Source organism: Panthera pardus, unplaced genomic scaffold (genome assembly GCF_024362965.1).
Source record: "Panthera pardus isolate Hobbes unplaced genomic scaffold, ASM2436296v1 HiC_scaffold_11, whole genome shotgun sequence".
NCBI lineage: Eukaryota > Metazoa > Chordata > Mammalia > Carnivora > Felidae > Panthera > Panthera pardus.
The window spans coordinates 103,839,250-103,853,193 of record NW_026526666.1 but is presented as its reverse complement, the minus strand read 5'-3'; the positions used below and the strand labels follow the sequence as shown (position 1 = coordinate 103,853,193).

General features: G+C 53.6%; 1 long non-coding RNA gene across 1 annotated transcript; it reads left to right on the top strand.

The window, feature by feature from the left end:
- Nucleotides 1-11,001: 11,001 nt before the first annotated feature.
- LOC109274352 (uncharacterized) lies at nucleotides 11,002-13,299 on the top strand. Its single transcript, XR_002083554.2, has 3 exons — nucleotides 11,002-11,162; nucleotides 11,413-11,581; nucleotides 12,703-13,299. It is a non-coding gene; the product is annotated as an uncharacterized LOC109274352 (long non-coding RNA).
- The last annotated feature ends 645 nt before the right edge of the window (nucleotides 13,300-13,944 follow it).

The window sequence follows — 13,944 nt, the reverse complement described above, 5'->3', positions numbered from 1 at the left end:
GTAAGTAACCAAGGGGAGTAATTACTAGATTATATGGTAAGAGGATGTTTAGTTTAAAAAAAACAACAACGCACCAACCCGTCTTCCAAAGTGGCATTTCCAAATTTACATTTCCCTGAGGGCATCTGTAATCCGATCTTGTAATCTGATGCTTTGTTTTCTTATTGTAGGCTTCGAATGGCGCTTTGTATATTTTGGATCACAGTCCTTTATGATGAGACCCCGCGATGGGGACCCAGTGACCTTGGTTACCAATGTTTTAAAAGAGCCTTCTGCCTGGACGCGAGTGCTGGCCAGGCCACTGGAAAGGAAGAAGTAGGGTGACAAGCCAGTGGCTCTTGGAGGACCCCACGGATTTACTGAGCGAGTGTCCAGCAGCCTCTCACTCGCGCCGAGGACCTATGCCCCTGGGGGAGGCCCCTGAGCACCTGCCAGCACCTCCCCCAACCTCGAGGCTGGGGAAACTCAAGCGTGACTGCACAATAACTTACTCTGGGGAAGGACGGCGGCTGTGACTGATGCTTTGCGGCGGGTTAAGTGGATTCCAGGAAAGATTTCAGCTTCTCATCAACGGCAACCTGTCTGGCATGTGGTCAATTCCACCGTCACCACTGAGAACTAACCTTCTCAAGGTTGCTAAAGGATTCCGCCCTGCCGCATGCGAGGTACCCGTCTGTCTTCAATGGATTAGAGCTTTCGGCACATCTTCTGGGCCCCCTCCCCCCTGGAACTGCCCCCCCCAACTTCCGTGCTCCCCTGGGCGCTGCCCAAACACTGCCCACTCTTCCCCAACCTGATCTTCAGCCCAATCTGCAAGGTCTCCACGGTGCCCCGCCTCCTCTCCACCTACACGCCACCTGCACCCATCCTGTGTGCACATCCGGCCGTACGGCTGTGAATAACCCTTAGCAGCCAATGGTCCCCGAGACTCTACCTCGTCCCCGTGGCTCCAGACGGCACGTCCAACTGTTTGCTTGACTTGTCCGCTTGAAAACATACCTGGCGTCTCGAGCTCAACAAGCCCAGACAGGGGCCGGCTTTCTCCCGCACCCTAGAGCCCTCCTCTGCCCATCTTTCCCGGGCTGGTCCCTTCTCCATAAGCCGCCTCCGTGGTGGGTTTTGTTAACTTGTCTTTAATGTGAGTCGGGTCCATCAGTCTCCTCGTTAAAACACTCTGAGTGTTTGGAAAAAAACCTAAACCCTGAGGTGTGGCCGACCTGACCCCTGTGGACTGCTCTCTGCCCCTTCCCCAGGGCACTGGCCTCCGGGCGTTTCGGGCTCCGTGGGGAGAGGGGCTTCAACACTGGCCTCTTAGGGAAACCCTCTCGGAAGCAGCATTTTGCTCTGACGCCCGTGTGTTAGTTTGTTCAGCCACGTCAGCAAAGCACCACAGATGCCATGGCTTAAATATCAGAATTATCCTCTGTCACAGCCTGGAGGCCAGAAGTCCAAAATCTAGGTGTTGGGGGCACTGCTCTCCTTGGAACTCCGAGGGAGGATCTTCCCTGCCTTTCTCAGCCTCTGGGGGCTCTCGGAGCCTCTGCAGCTCGCGGGGCTTCTCCACGCTACGTGTCTGTCGTGGAACTTCCCCTGCCTTTCTCCCAGAAGGACGCACACGATCGCGTTTCGGGTCCACCTGAACGATTGGGGGTGACCCTTCCTCTCAGGGTCCTTGTGCCAGAGGTGGTCACATGGCACTGGGGACTGGGATGAGGTCACATCTTTGGGGCCACCTTGGAAGCCCTACTCTCCTTTACGGGCACGAACATAAAGGAATCCCTTCCCGTGGGGATAAAGGGGAGGGTCCGTGCATATCTTACAGCCGTTTTTAGCGGGGTGACATTTGAGGCAGGTTTTCTGCCTGTTGCAGGGACACCCTCCATATGAAAAGGTGAGAGCCTGGTGTTTGTTGAGCGGATAACACTTCCGTCCTCCAGGGCAGAGGGGAGCCAGCGCACAAGCAGAAGGGAGGCGGCAGGTGCAGCCACCTGAAGAGGGGATCCTTCCCCAGACGGGACGAGCTGGACTGGAAGACCTGGGGGGCAGGGGTGGTGCAAGCAAGCAGCCTCTGGATGGAAACCACGAGAAGCTTCCGTGGTGAGGAAATGCAGCTGTGGGTCCTCTTTTTCATCTGGATCAGGACCCCTCCCCACCTCCAAGGACAATTGACTCCAGGTGCCCCCCTTGAGTGGGGCAGCTGGGGAAAGAGGAAGGGGGTGCCCTTGCCAGAGACCTTCCTGCATGGGATCCCCGGCCGCCCTGCTGCTCCCTTCCCGGCGTGCTTGTCGATGTGCCACTCAGGGGTCCGCTCTCTTGGGACTCGGGGCCCCTCAGTGCCCCTCCAGGTCCAGCTGCACTTTGCCCAGATTGTCCTTAGGGGAAAAGCCTACATTAGAAACAGTAAAAATAAAGGTCAGTGTATCCTGCCCCCGGGGTAAGAGGGAGCAGACCCTCAACAGCCCAGAGGCAGAGGCATTCTGCCCCCCAAAGCAGGGAGGAGGTGAAGGCTCCCTTCCCTTTTTCTTGCTGGAAAAGCGAAATGCAGATTAAGTCCTCTGGGAAGCACTTCCTGGTATTAAGACTTTTGGGTCACGTTCTAGAGCACGCAGGGAAGGTGGAAGGTTGTACGGATGGCGAACTGGGGATTAACCAGGGGAGTGCTCATTCTGCCTCAGACCTTCTGTGGAACCACAGCTCAGGCCGTGGCCACACTGGGCCTCTTTTCCTTTAAAACTCAAGAAAAAAAAAGCATGAGTTTTAGAAACAGACAGACGCGCATTCCAACACTACCCAGTGGTGTGATTATGGAAAGTTATTTAACTACCGTGTTTCCTGAGCTGAAAGAAATGGGGGTTCCTTATCAGGTCATTATGAACACGGACTTTGAAAGCACAGGGTCCGAACTCCTGGCCACAAGCCCTGAAACAGGGTGGTCTTTCCTCCTCTCCCCAGTGAAAGAGAAAAAGGGAAGGTGAGCCGTCAGTGAGGGGTGGTGCCCTGCTCTCTGCACCCAGGAGCTAAACGTCTTCTTCCCTGTCAATAGGAACACAACTTTTATGAATGAACTTTAGTGATTGAACTTGGAGGGAACATGTAGCCCATGAAAATGTTGCTCAGAAAGAACGTATTTCCCCCGATCATTTAAGGTGAGGTGTTGGAAGGTCTTATTTTAAAGGTGACCCTCTAAATACAGCTTTTGATAATCAGACCAGACGGAAAGGCTGGAGCCATCGGCGGATTCTCACTGTGGCTCTTCTAGAAGTATCGTTTCTTTCCCCGGCTGCGCTGAGCATTTTGAACGCAGGGCCTTATTCGGTCACTGTTGGGGATTCTGCGGGTGCCTGGGGTCGGTGGCACCTGGCTGCGTGCCGGTAACACAGCTGGAGCACATGTCCTTTGGGGAAGTCACGCACACATCCTTTCTCCTGCCCAGTGATGCCCTTTCTTTCCTTCCAGAGCCTGTCAGTTAGAAACCCTCTGTGACACAGACCCTGCTTTGCACTGGCCACGGTGAGCTCCTGACCCGATGGTCCAGAGCTGGAAAAGCCTCAACGCCCTGCGGCTCAGTGGCACTTTGCCGCCGGCTCCCCGTGGCTGCTCTAATGGAGCACCACCCCCTGGGTGACTTCAGTGACAGGTGTTTATTGTCCCAGGGTGCCAGCTGCTGTAAGTCTGAAATGAGAGTGTTGGCAGGGCTATGCTATCTCTGGAAACTCTGGGGGAGGGTCCGTCCCTGCTTCCCTCCGGCTTCTAGGGGCTTCTAGTAATCCTTGGTTTTCCTCGGCTTGCAGGTACATCTTCCCAAGCTCTGTCTGTTTGTCCAGTGCCCCCCCCCCCGTGTCCATGTGCCTTCTCTTCTTAGGAGGACACCAGTCGTGTCAGAACCAGTGTGACCTCACTGAGCTAATGGGGTCGGGTCTGCAAAACCCTCACGTTCACAGATTCCAGGTGGGTGTGGATTTGGGGGCACACGATTCAGCCCCAACACCCTCCCGTGCCTGAGTTCTCTGAGTGTCCCCTGGTCATCACAGAATGACTGCCCCGCCAGCGGCCACAAGGCTTGGCCCTTTCTTAGCTCAGCTCAGGGGAGACGCTGGAGTCTGGTCTCTGTCCCACCTTTCCCGGGAGGTCACTGGGACCAGGCCAGCTGCACTCTTGTGCGTTCCCGTGAAAAGATCCCACAGGACCCCTGAAAGAGCATGGGGTGGGACCTTCCAAAGGAAACGAGGGTCCCTTCCCTAAGAGGGAAGTGGATGGTGGGAGCAAAAATCAGGTGCCTGCTGGAGGGAGGGAGGCACCTTGGAAATACCCAGGGCGGCCGAGAAAGGGGGTCTCAGGGGCTGCTAGGGTGAAGAGGAGGCCCCCCACTGCTGCTGGGCCTGATAGCACCCACCGAAAGGTGCTCATCACCTTATTTGTTTGTTTCTTTGTTTGTTTGTTTGTTTATTATAATTTATTGTCAAGTTAGCTAACAGGCAGTGGATACAGTGTGCTCTTGGGTTTGGGGGTAGATTCCCATGATTCATCACTTACGTACAACACCCGGGGCTCATCCCAACAGGTGCCCTCCTCCATGCCCATGCCCCATTTCCCCTCTCCGCTCCCCCCCACCAACCCTCAGTTTGTTCTCTGTATTCAAGAGTCTCTTACGGTTTGCCGCCCTCCCTGTTTGTAACAATTTTTTCCCCCTTCTCTCCCCCCACGGTCTTCTGCTAAGTTTCTCGAGTTCCACACATGAGTGAAATGATTTAAATGGCGATTAGGAGGTTTCTGCCAGCGAGACAACAAAGGGTCCTGGAGACCCCAGGCCCCTCCTGCCTCATCCCCAGGGGCGATCAGGGGCCCCTGCTCTGTCTTCCCAAAGGCCTCTTTTTCATTAACTGGCTTTGTTCCCTTCACCATCTGGGGTGCTTTTCCTTGTTTTCAGGTAAATAAAAATCCTCAGCGATCAAGTCTCGTTTCACCACTTTCAGTTAGCAGAGGAAGCCGCGAGGGAGGGAAGGTGGGTAAAGGTGGGTAGTTGCCCGCACGGAACCGGGGTGGGGACGCCTCTCTGTTCCTGCCCCTGGCTCCCTGTGGCCCGACCAGGTGGGTCAGACCCCAGAAAGGTCCCCAGGCCAGCGGTGGAGCCTGCATGCAGCCCCCCCCCACCCCCGCCCAGGAACTGGTGGGCTGCCTGCCCCTCCCCTCGCCCCTGCCTCTGCTCCCCTCTGCCCTACGATCCCTCAGCTCTGGGGATCAGCTCACAATGACAGCCCTGCTCTGACACTAAGGTCGAAATCCTGTCTGGGCTGTGCCCAGCAGGGTCCCTGGGTGCTCCCAGACTCCCGGAGGTTGTGCTTTGCGGAAGGACAGGCTAGGGGTATCAGACTCCCTTCCAGACCCCGGTTGCTCACCAGGAAGGACACCCCTGAGAACGAGGGGAGCTCATGAGCAGAGCAAGTAAGGCTGTGTCGAGGTCGACCCCATTCCCGTTTGGGGAGCCCATCCCCCAGGTGCCCTATAAGGGGGGGGTGGTGCTGCGAGGTCCAGGTGACGGGGACTCAGTAGGGGTCAGGGCTGGAACCTCTCCGCCGAAGGTCTCTCCCGCTGGCCCCCGTTCCCCACCCCAGGGCCTCCGCCACTCCCTGTGGTGGTTCCGAGGTGTCTGCACAGGTCCCGCACGATGGAACACGGCCTGCGTCACCTGGCAGCAACACTCGTCCCTGCTCGGTGACGACCTCATCGTCTGCAAGGGTTGTCCTGTAAATAAACAGGCAGAGTGCTGAACCCAGGTGGGGAGGAGGGGGAGGGCCGCCAAGTGGAAACAAGAATTGTCAGGTGCCCAAGTGGGGGCAGTAAATGAACAGTCTCGCTGTAAATCAGGTTTATGCTTTGCACTTTACATGTAATTGTTAGATTGCTCCAAACATAAGTAACCGATAAAATGAATAATGATCCAATTTGCCTCATCCCTGACTCGGTTGGAACCAGGAGCTGACACAGACACTGTCGCTTTCATATTCGGCATTTGGCAGCGACAGAGAAAAGGCTTTTATTGCACTTGGTCTGGGATCCGCCGCGATGACGGGGAGTTGGTCGTGAGTCAGCCCGAAGCTCTGAGTGCACCCTCCTCGGGGCCCCGAGCCTGCGGCCTGAGAACGGCCCCTTTGCCCCGTGTTCCTCGTCCTGCATCAGGCCGGCCCTCCACGCCGACCCCCTACCTTGCCCTGATTTCTGCTGAACCCTTGCCCGCTCGCCTCCTGCACGCTAGCTGGATCTGACCCTGATCTGACCTGACCTGATCTGACCTGCACCCACCAGAAGAGCCCCAGACCTAGAGTCTCACTGATAGGTACACACACAGCCACCCGGCCTCCTCGAGGGCTTGGCTTCCGGCCATGGTGGCCTTCCTCCCCTTCCTGGGCCGTCCTACATGCGGGGCTCGCATGGATGTTTTGGGGGTGCTGTGGAGCTCGTGGGGGGTCCCAGAGCCCATGAGACCTGGTTGGTTTCTTTTAAAAACTTTTTTTAATGTTTATTTATTTTTGAGACAGAGAGAGACAGAGCATGAGCAGGGGAGAGGCAGAGAGAGGGGGAGACACAGAATCCGAAACAGGCTCCAGGCTCCGAGCTGTCAGCACAGAGCCCGACGTGGGGCTCGAACTCACGGACCCTCAGATCATGACCTGAGCCGAAGTCGGACGCCCAACCGACGGAGCCACCCAGGCGCCCCGCCAGCGGGACCTGGCTGTCTGGAGCCCCCACACCACACACGTCACGTCCCCCACCCGCAGTAGAGGATCGACAACCAGCCCCCAGAGCCATGGCGGGGATGAGGTTGGGCAAAGTGTGTGCAGGGCCTGGGGGGCCACGTTTATTTGAGTGGGTCTGAATAAAATCTTACCCCCCTCACTGTGGCTTTTCCAAGCGGGCTTCCTACTTCCACGTGAGCTCAGAGCCGGCCCGAGGGACACGCACGCACTTGCCACTGAATGTGATGTGCAGGTGACTCTCCCGCCAGGGTTTCAAGGGTGAGGAGCACAGTTACCGGCCTCACTTCTCCAGGAAGAGAGGACCGCGCGGCAGGTGTTCCAGATTTCAGAATGTACCTGCTGCGGGAGGCTGGGGGGAGGGGAGGGGGATCCTTAGGACTTGGCCCCAGAGCTGGCTCTTCAAGAGAATCTGGGCAGGACAGAAAGCGCTGGAGCGTGGATGGGGAGGGTGGGCTTTGGGAGCAAAGAGGACAATGTGTGCAAAGACCCCCAGGTAAGAAACCGCAGGCTGTGGGGCAACATGGCAGGGAGGAGCTGAGCGGGCGGGGAGGGTGGACAGCACTGTGGAGGGCTCTGCTCTGTGTGCTGCAGAGGTACTGGGCCTCCACATCCGGGCACTGGGGAGCCACAGTGAGGCTAGAGAGAGAACGGACACACGTTCAGACTGGGCTCCGAAGAGGGGAGCTTTGCAGGGGCAGTGGGAGGCGGGGAGGCTGCAGGAGTGAGTCAGGGGAGAGCTGATGAGCCCTGAACCCAGGGCAAAGGTAGGAGTGAGGACCAGGGAGAGATCTAGACTGAAAAACCTGCAAACGTAGTCACTGAAAGTCAGCAGTGGTGACGAGAAACGGGTGACACACACAGATACCTTTTCCCTAATGTGATGGGGTGATGAGTCCCGCATATACAGCTGGCAATTACGCAGACACACGCAGGCGAACGTACAGCCATTCATCCGCTCCTCCAGTGCTCAGGTTCGGGGCATATTCGCGACCTTACTCAATCCCAGGAACTTGGAAGGTGAAGGTATAGCCCGTGGGCCCCAGAACTTCCTGTTCTAGCTGAGGAAGCATAAGCAGACAGGTGTCCCCAGGCCCCGCAGTGAGCTCTGGTCACACCCCTGGCTGGATCTATTGGGGTGCAGAAGGGGGTCCTGCTCCCTGTGGGGCAGGGATCTGGGAGGAAGCCACCAGCCAGGCCAGGGAGCTGCAGGCATTTCCCCTGGAGAGAGGGAGTGACAGGGGGCGCAGGAGAAGTAGGCAGCGTGGCGCTGGCTTGTACTGCACCGGGTGAAGGGAGCCTGGGCACCCTGGGGGGAGGCATTCTCCCGGGGGGCTGGCCGCAGGTCCTGGGGGCTCCAGTGGCTAGCGTGGATATGGACCTGAGTCACCCCCCCAGGCAGTGGAATAAAATCTCCCCAAGACCCTTCCGGCCACGCTGCTCCTGGCTCTACCAGTGCTGTGCCGAGGGACAGAGCTGCTACACGTCACCAAGACCCAGAGCAGTCCCCACCCCCTGCTCCCCCAGACCCTGTGTCAGAAAGGGGCCCATATTCTGTCTCCAGGGCTCTGCATCCCCCCACACCTGTCTGTGCAGGAAGCCACCAGAAGGCTCTTTGGATTGCCTCGTTTTGGTGGGGCTCGTTATTTTTACAGGGAACAATTTCTAACAATTTTCCTTGTCACTCAGCGTGGTTGTTACTAGCTGAGTTCCTTGGGCCGTTATAAATACATTATCAGACACTTTCAACAAGCCCTTGCGAGGTAAAAATAATTCCTTGGTATTTGCATCGCGGGGTACACATGTGAGAGTGAGTTCTGGGGAAACGTTCACTGTTCCACACGGCCTCTTCCCAAGGGGTAGGGGGTGGGGGCCTGAGCCCCGAGAGGCTGGGTCCAGGGGACAGGGGCTCAGAAAGCCAGAAGTGTGAGCCCCATGCCCCCCCCCCATTCCCTGTCCCCTTTGTGGTCACAGATCCTTGCAGGAATTGAGCAAAGTGACATGGAGCCCCTGAGATGGGAGAGGGCTCCCATGTTGTCAAGAGTTTGAGACACAAGGGCCGTGGCCCCTGTATCCCTTAGAATCTCCTCAGGACTTCCAAGCAGGCAGACTGTCACAGGCAGACCTGCTGTCTTTGGGCCTCTGGGAACCAGGCCAGGGAACACTCCCCCCCCGGTGATTGTGAAGCTCCGTGAAGCATGAGACGCACTCAGGATGTGCACCCCCACATCTCCATCAGACGCAGCCAGGAGGCAGAGGCAGAGAAGCGAGCCTCCAAGTCCCCTTCCGGCACCCTCTAGCTGGGTGGTGTGGGTGAGCCTGTTCTGTCCTCCGTAACGTGGGCGTGGCAAGGGTCCCCACTTCCCATGTGGGATTGCTGTGACATTCAGTTTGTAAAACCGCCCTTCCCAGGCCCTCATAATCATGGCGTTCTGATTAATCACAGTAGAAGAGAATGTGGATGCACACCGCTCTCCGCTGTGATGCGAGCAGCCAGGTCCTTCGCGCTGAGGCTCACTTGTCTTGTGCGTTTTGGTTTGTGTCAGGTGCCTGGAGTACCGAGGGCAGCACCCCACAGGGACATCGGGCTTATCATCAAAAAAATTTTTTTTAATGTTTTATTTAATCGAGAGAGAGAGAGAGAGAGAGTGAGTGGGGAAATGGCAGAGCGAGAGAGGGACACAGAATCTGAAGCAGGCCCCAGGCTCTGAGCTGTCAGCACGGAGCCCGACCCGAGGCTCAAACCCATGAGCCGTGAGATCATGACCTGAGCTGAAGTCGGACGCTCAACCAATGCTCAGCCACCCAGGTGAACATGGGGCTTATCTTCATGGACTAGTGCCACATGGGCTAAGGGCCGTGGGAAGGGGCTGGAGGAGGGGGACATGTATGTATAGTGGGGACCTGGCTCTCTCTTGGAGTGTCCAGGGAGAAGGGCTTTCAGGGAGAGGACAGAAGCCCATCTCCATTGGAGCTGGTCACAAGCCTGTCTCAAGAAGGGAGGCTACACAACGGAATACTACTTGGCAACGAGAAAGAATGAAATCCTGCCATTTGCAATGACATGGATGGAACTGGAGGGTATTATGCTGAGTGAAATAAGTCAGAGAAAGACAGATATCCTCTGTTCTCAGACATAGGTGGAGTTTGAGAAACTTAACCGAAGACCTTGGGGAAAGGGAAGGAAAAAAATCGTTACAAACTGAGAGGGAGTCAAACATAAGAGACTCTTAAATACAGAGAACAAACTGAGGGTTGATGGGGGGGCGGGGGGAGAGCAGAAAATGGGTGATGGGCACCGAGGAAGGCACCTGTTGGAATGAGCACTAGGTGTTGTGTGTGAGCAATGAATCATGGGAATTTACTCCCAAAGCCAAGAGCACACTGCATACGCTGTGGATTAGCCAACTTGACAATAAATTATATTAAAAAAAACGACAACGGGAGGCTACAGGGAGTTTGGGCAGGGAGGGGTAGACAGGTAGGACACCTGGCAGACAGGTAAGGCAGAGCAGGACACCTTGACAGAATTGTCTGTGGAATTTGGACCCCCCCATGGTGATGGAATCCTACACTGATGGAAGCTGATCTCCATCCTCAATCACCACCGACCGTGCTTTCATTTATTCAGTGCCTGCTCTATGCCCAACGCTCTGCCAACACCTTACCTCATGGCACCTCTCAACAACCCTTCAGCTCCATTCCATGGATGGTGGGTGACGTTTGGAGAGTTTGAGCACTTACCCAAGTTATGGTGCACAGCTGGCCCGTGACTAAGCCAGGGCCCAGACCCAGATCCTTGTGAGTTCAGACAACAAGAAGACTGGTTACCTAGGAGTGGGGGATTAACTGCAAAGGGGCACAGAGAAGGTTCCAGAATGATGGAAATGTTTCATCTTTTGCTTGGGTGTTGGCCATACGGGTGTACACATATGTCAAAGCTTAGTGAACTATATGCCTCAGATCTTTTTTTTTTTAATGTTTATTTATTTTTGAAGGAGAGAGAGACAGAATGTGATTGGGGGAGGGGCAGAGAGAGAGAGAAAGACACAGAATCTGAAGAAGCTCCTGGCTCTGAGCTGTCAGCACAGAGCCCGACGCAGGGCTCGAACTCACAAGCCATGAGATCATGACCTGAGCCGAAGTCGGACGCTTAAGTGACTGAGCCACCCAGGCGCCCCTATGCCTCAGATCTTTGGGTGTCACGGTGTTGTGTTGTACATCATCCCTTGATTGAAAACCAGCAACAGACCAGGTCTCAGATTGCCCGCATCACAATGAAATAAGCTTCCGGAAGATTCTGAAGTCTGAAAACCTGTGTGGCAGACATACAGGCTGATCGTTCAGTCTCCATCCAAACTGGGGCACTAGAGGCAGGGCAGAAGAGGCGGGCACTAGAAATAATTACAGGTGTGTATTTTTGAAGTATTTCCTTTGGCTAAGTGGGTTTTATTATATTAGTAGACCCATTGGAATTTTTTTTAAAGAGTAGCATTTTTCATTAGAATGTTAGCATTAAAAATTTTTCCATAAAACTGCTTGTGTCCTTCCTCAAAACTATAATTTTTTTGGTTAGTACATTTGAAATTGTTGACACTTTAAGATGTCTCCTCTCTGTCAGACCATAACATTTTTAATTGAGATGATTTTCTCTCTGCAGGTGCAGGGGTATCTGGTAAGCTCAGAGCAAATTCAGCTCTACAGAGAACATGTTCACGACTAGTTTTTCTCCACATTGAAACATGTAAATATTTCACCCAAATGCATTTATGGAGACTGGCTTCTTGTTTCTGTCCTGAGAAGCTTTCTTTGGCAAATACTCCGACGAGGTAAGAACTCATCAAATAAGTCACCTGTTTTGACATTGTTCTCATACGTGATTCTCTCGAACGTTTCTTTATGTTTAGATGCAGCGAACTTGAAGATATTTTTATTTTGTTCTGTTCCAGTACAAAATACTAATTTGCTTAATGAAAATTAGGGCTTCATTAAAAGATGCTGTCTACTCGTTGAGCTATTATTCCAAAGCACAATCATATCATTTCTTTCTTTTTTTTTTAATTTTGAGGGGGGAGGGGCAGAGGACGTGGGGGACAGAGAGAGAATCTCAAGCAGGCTCCGTGCTCAGCATGGGGCTCCAACCCACGCCCCTGGGATCATGACCTGAGCCGAAATCAAGAGTTGGACGCTCAACCCACCAAGCCACCCAGGCGCCCCAGTCATATAATTTCTAAACCAAATCCTATATGCTGTCAGGACTTGTTTCATTTGTCACCCCCTCAACCTTGTATCGGATAAATATAGTGTCTTCCTGTTTGCAAGCTTGCTTTCAATAACTATAATTTCCTCAAAGGCTCCAAAGCTGGAGTTTCTGTTGGCTATTGTCATTGTTGTTAAATTGTCTGATGCAACCAAAACATTCAGAGGGTTTATTTACAAAAGTTTCAGGCCATCACAGGACACTCAGATGCATTTACAAAGCTCTCCAAAAGCTCAAGTGTTCCCACAACCTTCCTCATGGCGGGCAGCAAGGTACAAACTACCACATGGAAGGTTTTATTTTTTTTTTTAATTCATTTTAATTCAGTATCTTCTTGCTATAACAGGTCGCTCTTTAGTTACTTTAACTGAGTGCACATAAATATTTGTAAATTTGTCCGCGACACTGACATGATTTGATCTGTGACAACTTACGTGATCTGATGGTTAGATCGGCTCACCTCGTTGGGCACAATTTTGAATCGTGTGTTCTCCACAACCTGCTCTTCCTTCAGATATCTGCTCCACACGTCTTTTTACTGTAAGAACATGGCTTTTGTGAGGAAGCTTCCATCGCATACATATGCGTATTATCACCACCATAAAACAAGTAGCTTTATCTGCAGGGGGGGATCTTCCTCAGTGAATTTGCTAGTGCTTGTAAGAATCTCAGGTGCTTTGCCTCCAACAGGATGAAATTGTGAAAGTGGTATTTCTAGGTCATAAATTGGACTGAAAACATTGAACCTTTCTTGGAGTTCACCGATTTCCCGTCTGAAGTATCTGAGGACATGGGTTAAGATTGGCTCCCTTTACCAGTTTGCCAAATCCTTCTTCTGCTGGTGGCACTGATGTATTAACAGCTGATGGCTGGCCTCTCAAACGTGCACAAGAAAAATTAGAATCTGAAATGAGCCGGCTGAGCTTGGAAGGACGGAGGGTAACCTAAAAGAAAAGTCATGCCTCCAGGTGAGATGTGCAAGAGACCTTCTGCAGCCACACGTGGTAAAATCCTGTCTTTGGGCAAAGCCCTCCTCAAGGGACCACTGATGTTGGAGGCAGAAGCTTCTGTGTGATCCGTGTCCTTGCGAGGGCCTGCGGACAACATGAATGAGCATTTTGTGCCAACTATAGCTTCCGCGTAATTGTAATGACCTCGAGAAATTCAGCGCTTGGTTTTCGATAAACGTGTACTTTCATTATTTTAGCTCATGGCTGCCAAAGGGCTTTATTGCAAAATTTTAAAAGCATTAGCAAACAATAAAATAAGCACTTGGTTGTGTCTTTATCCCTGCAATAAAGAAAGGACCGTTTGTAGCGAGAGCGTGCCTGCTGCTCGCGGTCTGTATGCCCTACGGCCGGATGGCTGACCTCGGCCTTCATCAGGTTTCACAGACGTTCGGCTTATAATGTCCCACCGATCCCACTGACTGCCGGTTGGGGGCTTTGGGGTTTTGTGGGTGGTGGCATGGGCCACAGCACACCCGGCTGTCCACCAAGTGTGGCCCTTGCTGGGAGGCAGGAGAGGCAGACACAGGGTCTGGAAAGCGTCTCCAGAACAGTCTATCATCACGGGCGGTCTTTCAGCTTCGACCATGTGTTAACTTAAAACTGCTCACTGCAGGGGCGCCTGGGGGCTCTGTCGGCTCAGCATCCGACTTCGGCTCAGGTCACGATCTCACGGTTTGTGAGTTCAAGCCCCGCGTCGGGCTCTGTGCTGACAGCTCGGAGCCTGGAGCCTGCTTCAGATTCTGTGTCTCCCTCTCTCTCTGCCCCTCCCCTGCTCATGCTCTGTCTCAAAAATTAGTAAACATTAAAAAAATTTTAAATAAATAAAACTGCTCACTGCACACATGGAGAACACTAGCAGACAAGACCGTCCCAAAAGCCAGGGACCAAAAGGTGGCACTTCCCAGACCGCACCTGCTCATTT